We start from the raw sequence: 17922 nt of genomic DNA, 5'->3' as shown, positions 1-17922 counted from the left end.
TATGCGCAAAAAAAAAAACCTGAATATAACGTAATATGCGAATTTCGCAAATATATGACGAATATTCGTCCATATATTCGCGAAATATCGTGAATTCGAATACGGCCTATGCCGCTCATCACTACTGTCAATCACCTCAAGCGCAAGAGCCTGTTTCAGTACACACAGTGCATCGCGGCTTGCTGTATGTAGAGGCTGCCTAGCTACAGCCAGTCAGAGTGCCCAAACTGAGTCCTGTACACTGTCAAAATTGCCTACAATGGGCTCACAAGCATCACAAGTAGACTGCGGGGCAATGGAAGAAGATGGATAGAAAGGTCTGATGAATCACATTTTCTTTTACATTGTGTGGATAGCGGCATGCATGTGCAGCATTTACCAGGGGAATATAAGGCACTAGGATGCACTTTGTTAAAGAGGTTATCCAGGAAAAACCTTTTTTTTATATATCACCTGGCTCCAGAATGTTAAACAGATTTGTAAATTACTTCTATTAAAAAATCTTAATCCTTTCAGTACTTATGACTTTCTGAAGTTAAGGTTGTTCTTTTCTGTCTAAGTGCTCTCTGATGACACCTGTCTCGGGAACGCCCAGTTTAGAAGCAAATCCCCATAGCAAACCTCTTCTAAACTAGGTGGTTCCCGAGACAGGTGTCATCAGAGAGGACTTAGACAGAAAAGAACAACCTTAACTTCAGAAGCTCATAAGTACTGAAAGGATTAAGATTTTTTTTAATAGAAGTGATTTACAAATCTGTTTAACTTTCTGGAGCCAGTTGATATATATAAAAAAAAAAAAGTTTTTTCCTGGAATACCCCTTTAAGAAGGCAAGCCATGGAAGGCGATATCTGGGAAATCTACTGCAAGGAAACCTTGGGTCCTGGCATTCATATGGAGGTTACTTTGACGCATACCATAAACATTGTTGCAGACCAAGTACACTGCCCCACTCCTGTTTAGAGTATAGTAACTATCGTTCATCATACTGGCTGGCTGACAGCTTGGTCTCCAGCAGTTCTCTCTTCTGAATAATTTTATAGTTGACCTTTGACTTGAGGAGAAAGAGGGACTGGAGGGGGATCTGTCAGGCCGGCAGTCTGATAGATTTCACTCTGAAGGAGACAGGAGAAATGTTTCTTACACAAAAATAAGAACATTGCAACAATAAAAAATGCTTTAAATGCTAAAATAGGACAGTTTCATGTGAAACTAAAAGCATGCAGCATACGCTATTTTAATACTGTGTCCAGCTAGAGAAAGTAATGCATAATGCAGTCACAGTAATGCATACCATATGACTATATGTATTATGTAACAAAATATACGTATGCTCAGAACTATTCCCAAAACAGCTAAGAGAAACAGATGTGAAATGCATTTGTCCGCACAAGCATGATGTTGTATATCCACTGTCTTTGAAGATGTATTATAATATTAAAAAATATTTAAAACAGCTGGGATCCGACAAGGCTACACTAAATTTGTGATATCAAATACATTTCCACACCCAATCTTCTAAAATACAATTGCAATTCTTCCACACATCTTCTACCTTTCCTAATGATTCTTGTCAATGTTCTGCTAAGGGTTCAGCACCTTAACATAACATTCAAACATATCAGACATTTCCCATTTCGTCTTAATGTCAGCACCCTAAGAGATTACCTCCGCCTGATTGGGACAGGAAAAACACTGGGAATGGAGAGGATGGGGCAGGTTTGTAAACTCTCACAACCAGATTTATTATTATTATTATTTTATTTATTTATATAGCGCCTACAGATTCCGCAGCACTTACAATTATGGGGTACAAACAAAGACAAGTATCAGACATAATATTACACAATAACTATTCAAACAAGAGGTGTGGGGATATGTTGGGGATATGTTGAGGATATGTTGAGGCCAATTAGAGAATGTTATAGGCCTGTCTGAAGAGATGTGTTTTTAAGCCACATTTGAAACTATGGATGTTGTTGTTGAGTCTGAGGGATTGAGGGATAGCATTCCAGAGAACCGGTGCAGCACGAGTGAAGTCTTGGAGACGGGAGGGGGAAGCTCAGATTATAGAAGATGTTAGTGTGAGATCATTAGCAGATCGGAGAGAACGTGTAGGATGGTAGACAGAGATGAGAGAGGAGATGTAGGGAGGTGCAGCATTGTGGAGGGCTTTGTGTGTGAGACTGAGGATTTTGTACTGTATTCTCGACTGAATTGGTAGCCAGTATAGTGACTGGCAAAGGGAGGAGGCATCGGTGTAGCGGCTGGAGAGGAAGATGAGTCTGGCTGCGGCATTAAGGATGGACTGGAGAGGAGAGAGTTTGGAGAAAGGAAGGCCTATTAGTAAAGAGTTACAGTAGCCCAGGCGGGAGTGAATCAAAGCAATAATGAGAGTTTTAGCAGTTTCAGTAGTGAGAAACGGGCAGATTCTGGAAATGTTTTTGAGATGCAGGTGACAAGAACGTGAAAGAGACTGAATATGGGGAGTGAAAGACAGATCAGAGTAAAGTATAGCTCCAAGACAGCGAGCCTGCTGCCCGGGAGTTATGGTAGTACCACAGACCGAGATGGAAATGTCAGGGTTAGGTACAATATTAGTTGATGGAGAAAAAACAAGAAGCTCTGTTTTAGAAAGATTTAGTTTCAGATATAAAGAGGACATGATGTCTGAGACGGCAGAGAGACAGTCACTGGTATTCTGTAGGAGTGCAGGGGTGATGTTGGAGGAAGAAGTATAGAGTTGGGTGTCATGAGCACAGAGGTGGTACTGGAAACCAAATCTACTGATTGTTTTTCAAATGGGGGATGTGTAGAGTGAAAAGAGTAGAGAACCCAGGACCGATCCCTGGGGAACCCCGACAGCAAGGGGAAGAGGAGAAGAAGTAGAGCCAGAAAACGAGACGCTAAAGGAGCGGCCAGAGAGATAGGAGGAAAACCAAGCGAGAGCAGAGTCCTTGAGACCGATTGAGCGGAGACTACTGAGGAGGAGTTGGTGATCCACATTGTCAAAAGCCGCAGACAGGTCCAAGAGAATCAGTAAAGAGAAATTGCCATTTGATTTGGCCGTCAGAAGATCATTAGTAACTTTGGTTAGGGCCGTTTCTGTGGAGTGAAGGGAGCGGAAACCAGACTGTAAGGGGTCAAGGAGAGAGTTCATGGAGAGATCGCGGATAAGGCGGGAGTAGACCAAGCGTTCCAGGAGTTTGGAGATAAAAGGGACATTTTAGATGGGTCGATAGTTTGCTGCACAGGACGGGTCCAGAGATGGTTTTTTCAATAGTGGGGTTATGATAGAGTGTTTGAAGGAGGAGGGAAATACCCCAGAAGAGAGGGAGAGGTTAAAGATTTTAGTTAGGTGACAGCTGATAGCAGGAGAGAGAGACTGGATGAGGTGTGAAGGCATGGGGTCACTAGAGCAGGTAGTGGGGCGCACGGAGGAGAGGAGCCTGGAAACATCCTCCTCCATTACAGGCTCAAAAACTGTGAGTGATGAAGAGGAGACGTGGCTGGGAATTGGATCAGAACGTTTAGGGGACTGGGAGAGGATTTCATCACGAATGTCATCAATTTTAGTTTTGAAGTATTTGGCCAGGTCTTCAGCACAGAGATCAGTGATTGGGGTCTGTACTTTAGGCCGAAGGAGAGAGTTGAACGTGTCAAAAAGGCGTTTTGGGTTGTTAGACAGAGAGGCGATGAGGGAGGTAAAATAAGTTTGTTTGGCGAAATGAAGAGCGGAGTAATAGGATTTAAGCATGAATTTATAGTGCAGATAGTCTGAAGAAGTCTTAGTTTTCCTCCGCAGACATTCAGCACACCTAGAGCATTGCCTGAGAAAGCAGGTTGTTAGCGTGTGCCAGGGTTGCTGCCGTCTGTGTCGGGAGGTTCGTGTTTTAGAGGGTGCCATTTGATCCAGGGTAGACTTTAGGGTGTCATGGTAATGTTTGACTGCTAGATTAGGGCAGGAGAGAGAAGAGATTGGTGATTGTGAAGATTGTAGAATGTCTATAAATTGACTAATGTTTATGGCACGCAGGTTTCTGTAAGTGTACAAGGTTGGAGTGTCTGGAAGAGGATAGGAGTTACTGTTAGAGAAAGAGAGAAGGTTGTGGTCAGAAAGCTCAAAAGGGGAATTAGTGAATTTAGAGACAGAGCAAAGTCTAGAGAAGATCAAGTCTAGTGTTGAGCGGCATGGGCCATATTCGAATTCGCGATATTTCACGAATATATGGACGAATATTCGTCATATATTCGCAAAATTCAAATATTCGTATATATCCAAAAATTAGCATAAGCAAAAATTTGCATATGCGAAAATTAGCATATGCAAATTTTCGCACATGCGAAAATTTGCACGCCAGTCTCACACATTAGTATTAGAGCCTTCTTACACCACACAAGCTGGAAGCAGAGAGGGGTGATCACTGTGATGTGTACTGTGAAAAATATATATATATTTGTAATTACGAATATATAGTGCTATATTCGCGAATATTCACAAAATCGCGATATTTGCGAATAAAATTCGCATTGCGAATATTCGCAAGCAACACTAAACAAGTCCAGTGTATTCCCATCCTTGTGTGTGGGAGAGTCAGTAAGCTGTGAAAGGGCAAAGGAGGAGGTTAGAGAAGCCGAGAGGCAGAAGAGGAGATTGGGGTATCAATAGGGATATTAAAATCACCCATGATGAGTGTAGGTGTTTTTGAGGAAAGAAAGTGAGGGAGCCAGGTGGCAAAATGATCCAGGAACATTTGGGGAGAACCAGGAGGACGATAGATGACCGCCACTCTGAGAGAGAATGGGCGGAAGAGCCTGAGGGTGTGGACTTCAAAAGAGGGAAATGTGAGTGAGGGTAATGGGGGGATGACTTGAAAAGTGCATTGTGGGGCTAGAAGCACCCCAACTCCTCCACCATGCCTGGTGTCAGATCTGGGGGTATGGGAAAAGTGAAGGTCACCATAAGATAAAGCAGCGAGAGAAGCAGTGTCACAAGGTTGTATCCATGTTTCTGTGAGAGATTTACGAAACTATGTGCGAGTAAAAGTGGAGTGATTTTCACACAGCAACCAATCACAGCTCAGGTAACGAGCTCTGGCAAAGTGAAAGCTGAGCTGTGATTGGTTGCTGTGGGAAAATCACTCCACTTTTACTCTCACATAGTTTGATAATTACTAATGGGTGTGAGAGTTTGAAAACCTGCCCCATCCTCTCCATTCCCAGTGTTTTTCCTGTCCCCATTTGGGAAGGAATCCTGAGAGTGCAGGCAGAAGACTCCTGCTGGGTGATAATTTTTATTTTTGCCCCGACGTGTTTTTAGGTGTATGTGCTCACTAGGTTGATACCTGGTCTCCATCTTCCAACCGGAGCATTCAGCTCACTATCTCCCCTTCGACACCAAGGCAGGCTTATGCTGACATGATGAGACGGGCTGGCTCACGCATCCTCCATTCTGCTTTACGGTCCCCCACGCATTGTCCTCTCTTTGTTAATTTAGGCTGCGGGGTCACTAGACCCAGAGGCCTCTATGGTGCGGTGCGGCACGTCACTTCTGGTGACATCGGTGGCCTCCGAGGGTCACTTCTGTTTCGCGTGTATGGAGTCTGACATCACACCTGGACAGAAAAGAGGCGGGGATTTCAGAAATCCTACTTACAGAGTCCTGGTATGCTGTAGCTGGTGCTAACGCAATTGTTTGAGTAAGCTATACTATTGCTGTAGTTTATCGGTTGCTGCTGCCTCTCTGAAGTGCTGCTGCTGTGGTTCATGAGTTGCCTGTGACTGCTGCTACCAAGCCGTTGACTGCTCCAGGTTGCTCCAGCTATTCCTTCTGCTGCTGCTACAGTCGCTTATCCACCATGTCTACACTGGTAAAAAAAAACTCTAAAGCTGATCCTGTGCAGAACCAAGGAACCGTGAGTAATGAGGGCCGGTAAGATTATGTCTACTCTGGCGTATTTTCATGTTTGGTTGATTTTCTCCTCCCTTTATTTTTTTAGGGGGAAAAGGATATTTCTTTGGTTACTGAGAAGCCATAACCTAAACCTAAATCTTTAAATAAGAAATGTTTAATTTGCAATAAAGAACCTCAGGCGTCGGTGAAAAAGCCACTTTGTAACATAGAAACATAGAATGTGTAGGCAGATAAGAACCATTTGGCCCATCTAGTCTGCCCAATAATCTGAATCCTATCAATATTCTTTGGCCCTATCTTATATGAAGGATAGCCTTATGCCTATCCCATGCATGTTTAAACTCCTTCACTGTATTTGCAGCGACCATGTAAAAAATGTATTGCCAATATGGTCTCTGAGGAAACCGCTGATCTTATGAAGGATATTAGGAAAATGATGCAGTTAGAGATTCAGGCTGCTAGATCCCCTTCTTGTGGTCAGGCAGTCCCCTTCCACCTCCACTAAGGTTCCTATAAAAAATAGAGTTGTTTCTTTTTGGGATTCTGATGATGCTACTTCTCATGAAGATATCAAAGAAGGTGAATGTGTGGACAGCCCCCATGAGGAAGAGGAGACGAGTTTTAGAACATTTTTGTTCAACTCTGATGATATTGACAAGCTTTTTAGATCAGTAAGAGCTACCCTTAACCTTGAGGAAGTGCAGGAGACTAAAACCATTCAAGATGAATTGTTTGTTGGCTTAGGAGACCGTGAGTCACCTACTTTTCCTGTACATACCCCAAAGGGTATTAAAAGGCATTTCCCTTTTGCTGATTCCGACTCCTCAAACTGCGGTCCCTAAAGTTGACGGACCCATTGCTAAAGTGGCGAAACATACTTCAGTTCCATTTGAAGATTCCTCTCAGTTAAAGGAACCAATGGATGGGAAGGTAACAAGTCTTCTGAAAAAGACCTGGGAAGCAGCAGCCACTTTGTTTTGACCCAATGTAGCATCCACCTGTGTGGCAAGAACCTTGGCTGCATGGATAGACCAACTTCAATTACAACTGCAGAGCGATACTCTTCAAGAGCATATTATTGAGTCTCTTTCCCTTCATAAGTTGGCTCCAAATTTCTTAGCAGATGCCTCGGCCGAATCCGTAAAAATTATCAGCTCGCACTGCAGTACTGTCAAATATTTCCAGGAGAGTGGGCAATTTGTTTTTAGCCAAGGCCTCAGATAATAAGAAAGGTTTCCTTAAAGAGGTATTCCAGGCAAAACCTTTTTATATATCTATCAACTGGCTCCGCAAAGTTAAACAGATTTGTAAATTACTTCTATTAAAAAATCTTAATTCTTCCAATAGTTATTAGCTTCTGAAGTTTTCTGTCTAACTGCTCAATGATGATGTCACGTCCCGGGAGCTGTGCATGATGGGAGAATATCCCCATAGGAACTGCACAGCTCCCGGGACGTGAGTCATCAGAGAGCAGTTAGACAGAAAACAACAACTCAACTTCAGAAGCTAATAACTATTGGAAGGATTAAGATTTTTTTTAATAGAAGTAATTTACAAATCTGTTTAACTTTCCGGAGCCAGTTGATATATAAAAAAAAGTTTTGGCCTGGAATACCCCTTTAAGGAAAAAGCTCAGCCTAAAAAGACCCCTTTTCTTCTCTTCTGCCAGACTAACCAGTCATATAGAGAAGGAAAGGGTAAAACAGGTTGTTGGTCATATAACAAGGGTGGTAAGGAAAAAAAAAAACTTCCTGTTTAATCCCAACTAGGCCAGCAATAGTAGTGGTAAAAAAATGACACCATACCAGTAAAGACAAGGCTATCATCTTTTGCCCCCAAATGGGAATCAATGATTCCAATCCATGGATAGTCAACATCATTCAGGAGGGTTATCAGATAGAATTTTCCTCTCCCCCTCCTCCAAGATTTGTGGTCACAAATCAGTCTCCAGGTCCCCTAGCTTTGATTCTTCAGCGAGTCCAAGAACTATTAAAACTAGGGGTAGTTATAGAGGTCCCAAAAAATCAGCAGCGCTTGGGTCACTATTCTCACCTATTTTTGGTCAAAATTCCAAGCGAGAAGTTCAGAACAATTATAATTTTAAAACCCTTGAACAAGATAGTGACATACAGAAAGTTCAAAATTGAGACAGTGAAGTCAGCCATCCAACTGATAAAAAATGGTGCGGTTATGGCCACACCAGACCTCAGAGATGCGTATTACCACCTTCCAATTCACAGGGACTCCCAGTCATATCTGACATTCGCTGTCCAGTGGGACGGCAGAGTCCGCCATTTTCAATACGTCTATCTGCTCTTCAGTCTCTCCTCAGACCCTTGCATATTTACAAAATATGGTGGTTGTTTTTCTCAGAAAAGAAATTATTCTCATCATTCCATACCTAGATGACATGTTAATTGTGGAGGACTCTGTTCCTCGTCTACAGGAACCCATAGCAAGGACAGCTCAGGTCCTTCAGGATCTTGGTTGGATCCTAAACTTAGAGAAATCAGACCTACAACCGAGTTGCTGGAAAACTTTTCTGGGGATCCTCCTAGACTCAGTAGCCCAGCAATCCTTTCTTATCAGAGACAAGATCCAGAAGCTTCAGAATCAAATACATCAATTTCTTTCTCTAAAATATTGCTCACTAAGGTTCGCAGGGGGTCCAAATGCACTTGGTCACCCTCTGTGATCTCTGCTCTGCTAATGCAAGTTTCATGCCCAGCAAGTCAGCTGGTCGAAACATGCCCCCTCCATTCATCTCTATGGGAGAGGAGGAGACGAATGCTGTGAATCCGCCTCTCCCATAGAAATGAATGGAGGGGGCATGTTTTGACCAGCTAATGTGCTGGGTATGAAACTACACACACAGAAGCAGAGCCGGGGCCCTATACGGGAGATCACGTGGGGTCCAAGCGGTTGGACCTCCTGCGATCAGACATTTATGTTTAATTTCTTACCGCTGGACATCTTCTTTAAAATATTAGGGTTTCTTTACACTGCGGAATCACTGCCCGAAGATATTCTGGATCAGAGATCCCGTCAGAGCAGCCACCAATGAAATCCTTAGGTGCTAGGATCACGCAGGCCTGCGTCTGTACCATTGACAGCAATGCAGTTGGCGCATAAATTAATGAAAATGTTAATTCTTTTGGAGTGTGAATTTCTGTTGCAGTCTGAATGGGTCAGCGGAAGATCCATTCACACCAATGCTAGATTAGTACAGTCCCTGCAGAGATTCTGTAGTGTAACAATACAAATGGTGAGCTGTATTTCTTATTGCTGCCACATTGGTACCAGGGACTTATTAATCACTGTTTGTGGACAAAGTGGTGACCAAAAACATCAATTTTGGTATTTTTTTCTCAAATAGTGTTCACCTTCAGGGCTGGTGCACGGATTTCTGCCTACACAAGCGAAGCTCCATTTTGGCGACTTTGTTCTGCTAGGTAACTTGGAAGTGCAATCAATTGTACAGTGCACTGCAATATACATAGAAGCAGAGAATGGGAGGACAGATAATAAACCCTATACTCATGCCTCAGCTATTATAACTGTATATGGTGCATCTAGGCCACCCCTACACAGACAGACAGGAAAAGATATGGCATATGCTATAGCAAAATGACACCCACTGATTAATGGCAGCTGTCAGTCAAGGTATGATGACTATGTGTGTAGTCATTCAAAGACTGGCAGCTAAAACCAGCAGGTTACCCTTAGTGCCAGAGGGCTGGATGTTTTCAGTTCAAGACCAGCAGCATTCCAATATTACACTTTTGTCAACAAATATTTTTTCTTACAATTTTATGTGTGTAAATGTAAAATGTTCAAGGATCATTATTATTTAATTATGTTTTATATGGTAATACTATTAGGTATGATAGCTGCAAAATTGTTGATCTCTTTTGTCATCTTAAAGGAAAACTGTCATAAGTGTCCCACACTAACCTGTTCCCTTCGTTCAGCCGGCAAGCTTGGGGTATGGGCTTCGTGATGTCACCGCTGCTGTTTCCCCAGGCCTGCTCGCAGCAGGGCCCAGCAAATAAACAACAGTGGTAACATAACGAAGCCGGCCCATGCCCCAAGCTTGCCGGCGGAACAGAGGGAACAGATAGATGAAGATACCAGGACAACGGGAGCATGGATCGCAAACATGTGTGTATATTGTCATCAGTGTCACCCACACTACCTGATTGTAACAGCAGGTTAGTGTGGGACACTGATCACAGTTTTTCTTCAATCCTTTCACTCCGATGGAGGCACAAAACTGTATGGACTGAACAAAAAAGTTAAGATGTTTGATCTCTTAAACCTCATCTCCTCCATACTAAATATGTAGCTTATCTTTAAAGGGGTACTCCACTGCTCAGCGTTTGGAACAAACTGTTCCGAATGCTGGAGCCAGGAGCTTGAGATGTCATAGCCCCGCCCCCTCATTGCAAGTCTATAGGAGGGGGTGTGACAGCTGTCACACCCCCTCCCATAGACTTGCATTGAAGGGGCAGGGCATGACATCATGAGGGGGTGGGCTATGACGTCATGAGCTCCCGGCGCTGGCTCCAGTGTTCGGAACAGTTTGTTCCAAACGCTGAGCAGTGGAGCACCCCTTTAAAGCCGATTATATAGATGCTGAAACCTCATCCCCAACATACTGAACATATGTAGCTTATCTTTAAATCCAAGTATATAGATGCTGAAACCTCGTCTTCTTTATACTGGATGTATGAAGATTGGGGAGATTTATCAAAACCTGTCCAGAGGAAAAGTTTCTGAGTTGCCCATAGCAACCAATCAGATTTCTTCTTTCACTTTTCAAAATCGCGATGTCCCGATCAGCTAGCACGCAAGGTCCCCTCACCTTGCTCCGTCGCGTCCGATCTGCGTTTGATTGCTCCAAGCCTGAGATACAGGCTTGAGCAATTGACCACCTATAACACTGATCCATGCAAAGCTATGGCTTTGCAGGGATCAGTGTAAAAGTTCAGTGTGTGCAGTGTTATAGCCCCCTATGGGAGCTATAACACTGCAAAAAACATAGTGAAAAAAAAAAGTTAATAAAGGTCATTTAACCCCTCCCCTAATAAAAGTTTGAATCACCCCTTTTCCCATAAAAAAAAAAAAACAGTGTAAATAAAAATAAACATATGTGGTATCGCCGTGTGCGGAAATGTCCGAATTATAAAAATATATTGTTAATTAAACCGCACGGTCAATGGCGTACGCACAAAAAAATTCTAAAGTTCAAATAGTTGTTACGCCGAGCGCTCTGGGTCCCTGCTCCTCCCCGGAGCGCTCGCGGCGTTCTCCTCTCTGCAGCGCCCCGGTCAGACCCGCTGACCGGGAGCGCTGCACTGACATTCACGATGGGGATGCGATTCGCATAGCGGGACGCGCCCGCTCGCGAATCGCATCCCAAGCCACTTACCCGTCCTGGTCCCCGGCTGTCATGTTCTGGCGCGCGGCTCCGCTCTCTAGGGCGCGCGCGCGCCAGCTCTCTAAGATTTAAAGGGCCAGTGCACCAGTGATTGGTGCCTGGTCCAATCAGCCTAATTAGCTTCCACCTGCTCCCTGTCCATATAACCTCACTTCCCCTTCACTTCCTTGCCGGATCTTGTTGCCTTGTGCCAGAGAAAGCGTTTAGTGTTGTCCAAAGCCTGTGTTTCCAGACCTTCTGCTATTGCTATTAACTACGAACCTTGCCGCCTGCCCCGACCTTCTGCTACGTCTGACCTTGCCTCTGCCTAGTCCTTCTGTCCCACGCGTTCTCAGCAGTCAGCGAGGTTGAGCCGTTGCCGGTGGATACGACCTGGTTGCTACCGCCGCAGCAAGACCATCCCGCTTTGCCGCAGGCTCTGGTGAAAACCAGTAGCAACCTAGAACCGGTCCACCGACACAGTCCACGCCAATCCCTCGCTGACACAGAGGATCCACATCCAGCTAGCCGAATCCTAACAGTAGATCCGGCCATGGATCCTGCTGAGTTGCCGCTGCCAAGTCTCGCTGACCTACCCACGGTGGTCGCCCAGCAATCGCAGCAAATTGCCCAACAAGGACAGCAGCTGTCGCAGTTGACCGCCATGTTACAGCAACTTCTGCCACTGCTACAGCAGCAACCATCTCCTCCGCCAGCTCCTGCACCTCCTCCGCAGCGAGTGGCCGCTCCTAGCCTCCGCTTGTCCCTGCCGGACAAATTTGATGGGGACTCTAGACTCTGCCGTGGCTTCCTGTCTCAATGTTCCCTACATATGGAGATGTTGTCGGACCAATTTCCTACAGAACGGTCTAAAGTGGCGTTCGTAGTTAGTCTTCTGTCTGGAAAGGCCTTGTCTTGGGCCACACCACTCTGGGACCGCAATGATCCTGCCACAGCCACAGTCCAGTCCTTCTTCGCTGAAGTCCGTAGTGTCTTCGAGGAACCAGCCCGAGCTTCTTCTGCCGAGACTGCCCTGCTGAACCTGGTCCAGGGTAATTCTTCAATAGGCGAGTACGCCATCCAATTTCGTACTCTCGCCTCCGAATTATCTTGGAATAACGAGGCTCTCTGCGCGACCTTTAAAAAAGGCCTATCCAGTAACATCAAGGATGTGCTGGCCGCACGAGAGATTCCTGCCAACCTGCAAGAACTTATCCATTTGGCCACCCGCATTGACATGCGTTTTTCTGAAAGACACCAGGAGCTCCGCCAGGAAAAAGACCTTGATCTCTGGGCACCTCTCTCACAGTATCCTTTGCAATCTACCCTTGTGCCTCCCGCCGAGGAGGCTATGCAAGTGGATCGGTCTCGTCTGACCCATGAAGAGAGGACTCGCCGTAGGGATAAAAATTTATGTCTGTACTGCGCTAGTACCGAACATTTCTTGGTGGATTACCCTATTCGTCCTCCACGTCTGGGAAACGCACGCACGCACCCAGCTCATGTGGGTGTGGCGTCTCTTGGTACGAAGTCTGCTTCTCCACGTCTCACTGTGCCCGTGCGGATTTCTCCTTCTGCCAACTCCTCCTTCTCAGCCGTGGCCTTCTTGGACTCTGGTTCTTCTGGAAATTTTATTCTGGCTTCTTTGGTGAATAGGTTCTGCATCCCGGTGACCCGTCTCGTCAAGCCGCTCTACATTTCTTCGGTCAACTGAGTGAAGTTGGACTGCACTGTGCGTTACCGCACAGAGTCCTTGCTTATGAGCATTGGACTGCATCACGAGAAAATTGAATTTTTCGTCCTGCCCAACTGCACCTCTGAAGTCCACCTCGGTCTGCCATGGCTCCAGCATCATTCTCCCACCCTTGACTGGACCACCGGGGTGATCAAGAATTGGGGTCCTGCTTGCCGCAAGAAATGCATCACGTCTGCTCCCAGTCCCGTCTATCGGGCCTCAGTGTCTCCTCCTGTGCCTGGTCTCCCCAAGGCCTATCTGGACTGTGCCGTGCCTCCTCATAGCCCCCGTCCTGGTGACACTCTGCCCTGTGACATGCTTCACCCTCTGCCCCCCTCCCCATTCCCATTCCTTCTGAACTATCTGCCACTGGTGTAGCTACCCAGGACTTCTTTTTGTTCCAGAAGGAGACTCAAGAGGCGTCCCCTATGTTCTCGTCTCATTTGAAGGGACAAGGAGACAAAAAGAGGGGGAGACCTAAGGGGGGGGGTACTATTACGCCGAGCGCTTCGGGTCCCTGCTCCTCCCCAGAGCGCTCGCGGCGTTCTCCTCTCTGCAGCGCCCCGGTCAGACCCCCTGACCGGGAGCGCTGCACTGACATTCACGATGGGGATGCGATTCGCATAGCGGGACGCGCCCGCTCGAGAATCGCATCCCAAGCCACTTACCCATCCCGGTCCCCGGCTGTCATGTTCTGGCGCGCGCGGCTCCGATCTCTAAGGCGCGTGCGCGCCAGCTCTCTAAGATTTAAAGGGCCAGTGCACCAGTGATTGGTGCCTGGCCCAATCAGTCTAATTAGCTTCCACCTGCTCCCTGTCCATATAACCTCACTTCCCCTTCACTTCCTTGCCAGATCTTGTTGCCTTGTGCCAGAGAAAGCGTTTAGTGTTGTCCAAAGCCTGTGTTTCCAGACCTTCTGCTATTGCTATTGACTACGAACCTTGCCGCCTGCCCCGACCTTCTGCTACGTCTGACCTTGCCTCTGCCTAGTTCTTCTGTAACACGCCTTCTCAGCAGTCAGCGAGGTTGAGCCGTTGCCGGTGGATACGACCTGGTTGCTACCGCCGCAACAAGACCATCCCGCTTTGCGGCGGGCTCTGGTGAAAACCAGTAGCAACCTAGAACCGGTCCACCGACACGGTCCACGCCAATCCCTCGCTGACACAGAGGATCCACATCCAGCTAGCCGAATCCTAACAATAGTGTATTTTTGGTCACTTTTTATATCATGAAAAAATTTATAAAAAGCACTCAAAAAGTCCTATCAATACAAAAATTGTACCAATAAAAACTTCAGATTACGGCGCAAAAAATTAGCCCTCATACCGGCCCATACGCGGAAAAATAAAAAAGTTATAGGGGTCAGAAGATGATAATTTTTAACGTATAAATTTTCCTGCATGTAGTTATGATTTTTTTCAGAAGTCCGACAAAATCAAACCTATATAAGTAGGGTATCATTTTAACCGTATGGATCTACAGAATAAAGATAAGGTTTCATTGTTACTGAAAAATACACTGTGTATAAACGGAAGCCCCAAAATGTAAAAAATTGCATATTTTTCTTCAATTTTGTCGCACAATGAATTTTTTTTCCGTTTCGCCGTGAATTTTTTGGTCACTGCAAAGAAGAATTGATGGCGCAAAAAATAAGCCATCATATGGAATTTTATGTGCAAAATTGAAAGTGTTATGATTTTTAGAAGCTGATGAGGAAAAAATGAAAATGCAAAAACGTCCTTAAGGGGTTAAAGCTGTGTATATAGATGCTGCAATGAAAGCATATATTATCCCTCCCAAAGGAGATCCCAGATATCAGCTTTTAAAGAAAACATATATTACCATGTGTAAGCACTTCGCTTGCACACCTGTTCTAAGATGGCTGCACCACTGAACCTTTCCTTAAGTTTGTGATTCTAGAATCAACTATTAGGACTGTTGCTCATAGAAAAGCTAAGAACTTAACTTGTAGTATATTGACAGGACTGTAAGAGGAATGTTGTAGAGACAGGCAGATGTCAGGTGAAATGACTTCTGAAACTATTATAGTGACATTAAAGAGGCTGTGGTGCTTGCAAAAGTGCCACAGACTCTTCAAACAGCTAATTATCGGGGGTGGAGGTTGTTGAACCCCCCCCACATTCTGATATTGATGAACTATCTGGAGGATAGGCCTTTAAAGGGGTTCTCCGGCACTAAGACATCTTATCCCCTATCCAAAGGATAGGGGATAAGATGCCTGACCGCGGGGGTCCTGCCGCTGGGGACCCCCGTGATCTCCCACGCCGCACCCCGTTAGCATCAGCCCCCGGAGCGTGACGCCCCCTCCGTAGGCTTACATTGAGGGGGCGGAGCCGTGATGTCACACGAGGCGGAGCCGTGACGTCACTATGCTCCGTCCCTGTGATCGCTAGTAATCAGACCCGGACCTACAGAATAAAGAGAAGGTGTTATTTTTACCGAAAAATGTAATACGTAGAAACGGAAGCCCCCAAAAGTTACAAAACAGCGTTTTTTTTTTTCAATTTTGTCACACAATGATTTTTTTTTTTCGTTGCACCGTAGATTTTTGGGCAAAATGACTAACGTCATTATTAAGTAGAATTGGTGGCGCAAAAAATAAGCCATCATATGGATTTTTAGGTGCAAAATTGAAAGAGTTATGATTTTTTAAAGGTAAGGAGGAAAAAAAGAAAATGCAAAAAACCCCGGTCCTTAAGGGGTTAAGGCATACCTGTCATATCACAGAAAGAAACTAAAGCTTAGCTATGTTACCCACTAGGTCATGCAGATTCTTTATGTCTTTTTTATGTGTCTAGCTTCTGTATTTGGCTCACAAATCCCTTTGTTCTGCTGCTCACACATTCTGACATCCACTGCTTAGGAAGGGGTGTCCAAGGCAAGCACTGAGCCAGCCCTCACTCACCATGCATTTACTTCCTCCCTGAGTCTACTGTGCTGTTTCTTCATCCAATCACTACAAGCTGCTCTGTAACCCCCTCCTCGCTGTTTTCATGCTGCAGTCTGATAGGACAGGAATGAGCACAGACAAGTTTCTAACATGTTTTCTCTACTGATGGAGTTCACAGAACAAAAGTGCATGTAAGCCTAGGCCCACACTGTGTTCCTGCCCCCGTTAATCGAATCCCGACGAAAAAGGTATGCCGACAAATACTGTTAAATGGGCACTGTCAAAAACTTTTGATATGTTGTAAAGCATGTATAACCAATAGGTTTTGCAATTGCTTCCATTAGAAAATTTTCAGTATTTCATATTGAAAAAGCCAGTCAAACAACTGCCCCCCTGCCTGCTTGGACACATACTAGTCCTGCTGTGTCCATGCATCATCACCTATGTCATGGACACACTTCCTTGATTGACAGTTGTGAGTGCAGGGCTCAGAGCTGGAGGAAAAATCCTCCCACTGTCAGCTTGTGTCCCGCTACTGTCAGTGAGGACAAGCTGGGAGTTGTAGTTTTGCTAATGCTAGGGGAGATGTGAGCAGACAGCATACTGAGGGAGGGGGCAGAGACCTGCACAGTGAGGCCACACCCCCTCCCTTTGAGAGGAATTCAGACTAGTGAGCTAAATTAAAAGTCTAATAAAAAATAAATAAAGGTACTAGATCTACATGTCAGGATTAGGTACTGAGTGATATATTTTTTAAAAAAATGTTGTTGGATCTGACGGGTACGCTTTAACGGGAGCAGCGGACCAACAGTGACTCGGTTTGGGACGTATCGGCAATTTAAAGCAAACTTATAATGGGGCTGCTACACTTGTGAAATAGCACACGTCTCAAAAGGAGTCACTATGTGACTCCTTTCGGCAATAAAGATCAATCAGGTCCGCTGCTCCCAATAACAGTATACGTCAGCATCCTGTTTAGGGGGATTGCTGACTGATCTGCTTAAAGGAGTAGTCCAGTGGCGACCCAGTGGTGAACAACTTATCCCCTATCCTAAGGATAGGGGATAAGTTGCAGATCGCAGGGGGTCCGACCGCTGGGGCCCCCTGCGATCTCCTGTACGGGGCCCCGACAGCCCGCGGGAAGGGGGTGTGTTGACCTCCGCACGAAGCGGCGGCCGACATGCCCCCTCAATACAACTCTATGGCAGAGCCGAAGCGCTGCCTTCGGCAATCTCCGGCTCTGCCATAGAGATGTATTGAGGGGGCATGTCGGCCGCCGCTTCGTGCGGAGGTCGACACCCGCTATCTGGCCGGAGAGCCGGGGCCCCGTACAGAGAGATCGCAGGGGGCCCCAGCGGTCGGACCCCCTGCGATCTCAAACTTATCCCCTATCCTTAGGATAGGGGATACGTTTTTCACCACTGGACTACCCCTTTAATGGGAAAAGGAACAATGTGTGAACTGAGCCTTCAAAAACAAAAATATGCATGTATATTATATTATGTGACGGATCCCCCCATGTAAGAGATGTCATGACTGTTTAACTCTATGTTATAAAATGTCTGTTATGTTTATGTTTTGAAAAACCCAATAAAAAGATTGTAAAACAAAAACAAAATAATTATTCAAATATTTTTTTGTGACCTGTTTCCTTTTTTGAACTGGCTATATATCAATGTGCCTCCGGGCATGCTGGCAGTTGTAGTTTTGCAACAGCTGGGGAGACACTGGTTGGGGAACACTGATCTATAGCTGAGTCGGTACAGTCCCCAGTGTGTACACAGCTCTATAATACCCCTGTACACGGTTCTGGTCATAGTGATTCGGTGTTAGGTTACTAGCTCTGTGTGTGTGATGCGCAGTGTGTAACCGTCTCCTGTAGTAGCAGAGCAGACCGGGCTATGACAATGAGGCGGGTGTTGTACTGCAGCCCCCTCCATTGTGC

General features: G+C 45.6%; 1 protein-coding gene across 5 annotated transcripts in view; it reads right to left on the bottom strand.

The window, feature by feature from the left end:
* The window catches only part of SPMIP10 (sperm microtubule inner protein 10), a 33290-nt gene extending 15481 nt beyond the window's left edge, over positions 1 to 17809 (bottom strand). For 2 of the 5 annotated variants that reach the window (XM_056537313.1, XM_056537315.1), the window contains exons 1-2: positions 17622 to 17809; positions 15993 to 16090 (exon numbers count right to left, since the gene is read on the bottom strand). The gene's annotated coding sequence lies outside the window, so the exon portion shown is untranslated. Of the gene's footprint in view, positions 1 to 15992; positions 16559 to 17621 lie in introns of those variants that run through there. The other 3 variants (XM_056537316.1, XM_056537318.1, XM_056537314.1) reach the window with 2 other exon arrangements.
* Positions 17810 to 17922: the final 113 nt, after the last annotated feature.

This window comes from Hyla sarda, chromosome 1 (genome assembly GCF_029499605.1).
Source record: "Hyla sarda isolate aHylSar1 chromosome 1, aHylSar1.hap1, whole genome shotgun sequence".
Classification (NCBI taxonomy): domain Eukaryota; kingdom Metazoa; phylum Chordata; class Amphibia; order Anura; family Hylidae; genus Hyla; species Hyla sarda.
Note: the sequence above shows the minus strand (reverse complement) of the source record. Positions and strands in the feature narration are given on the sequence as shown.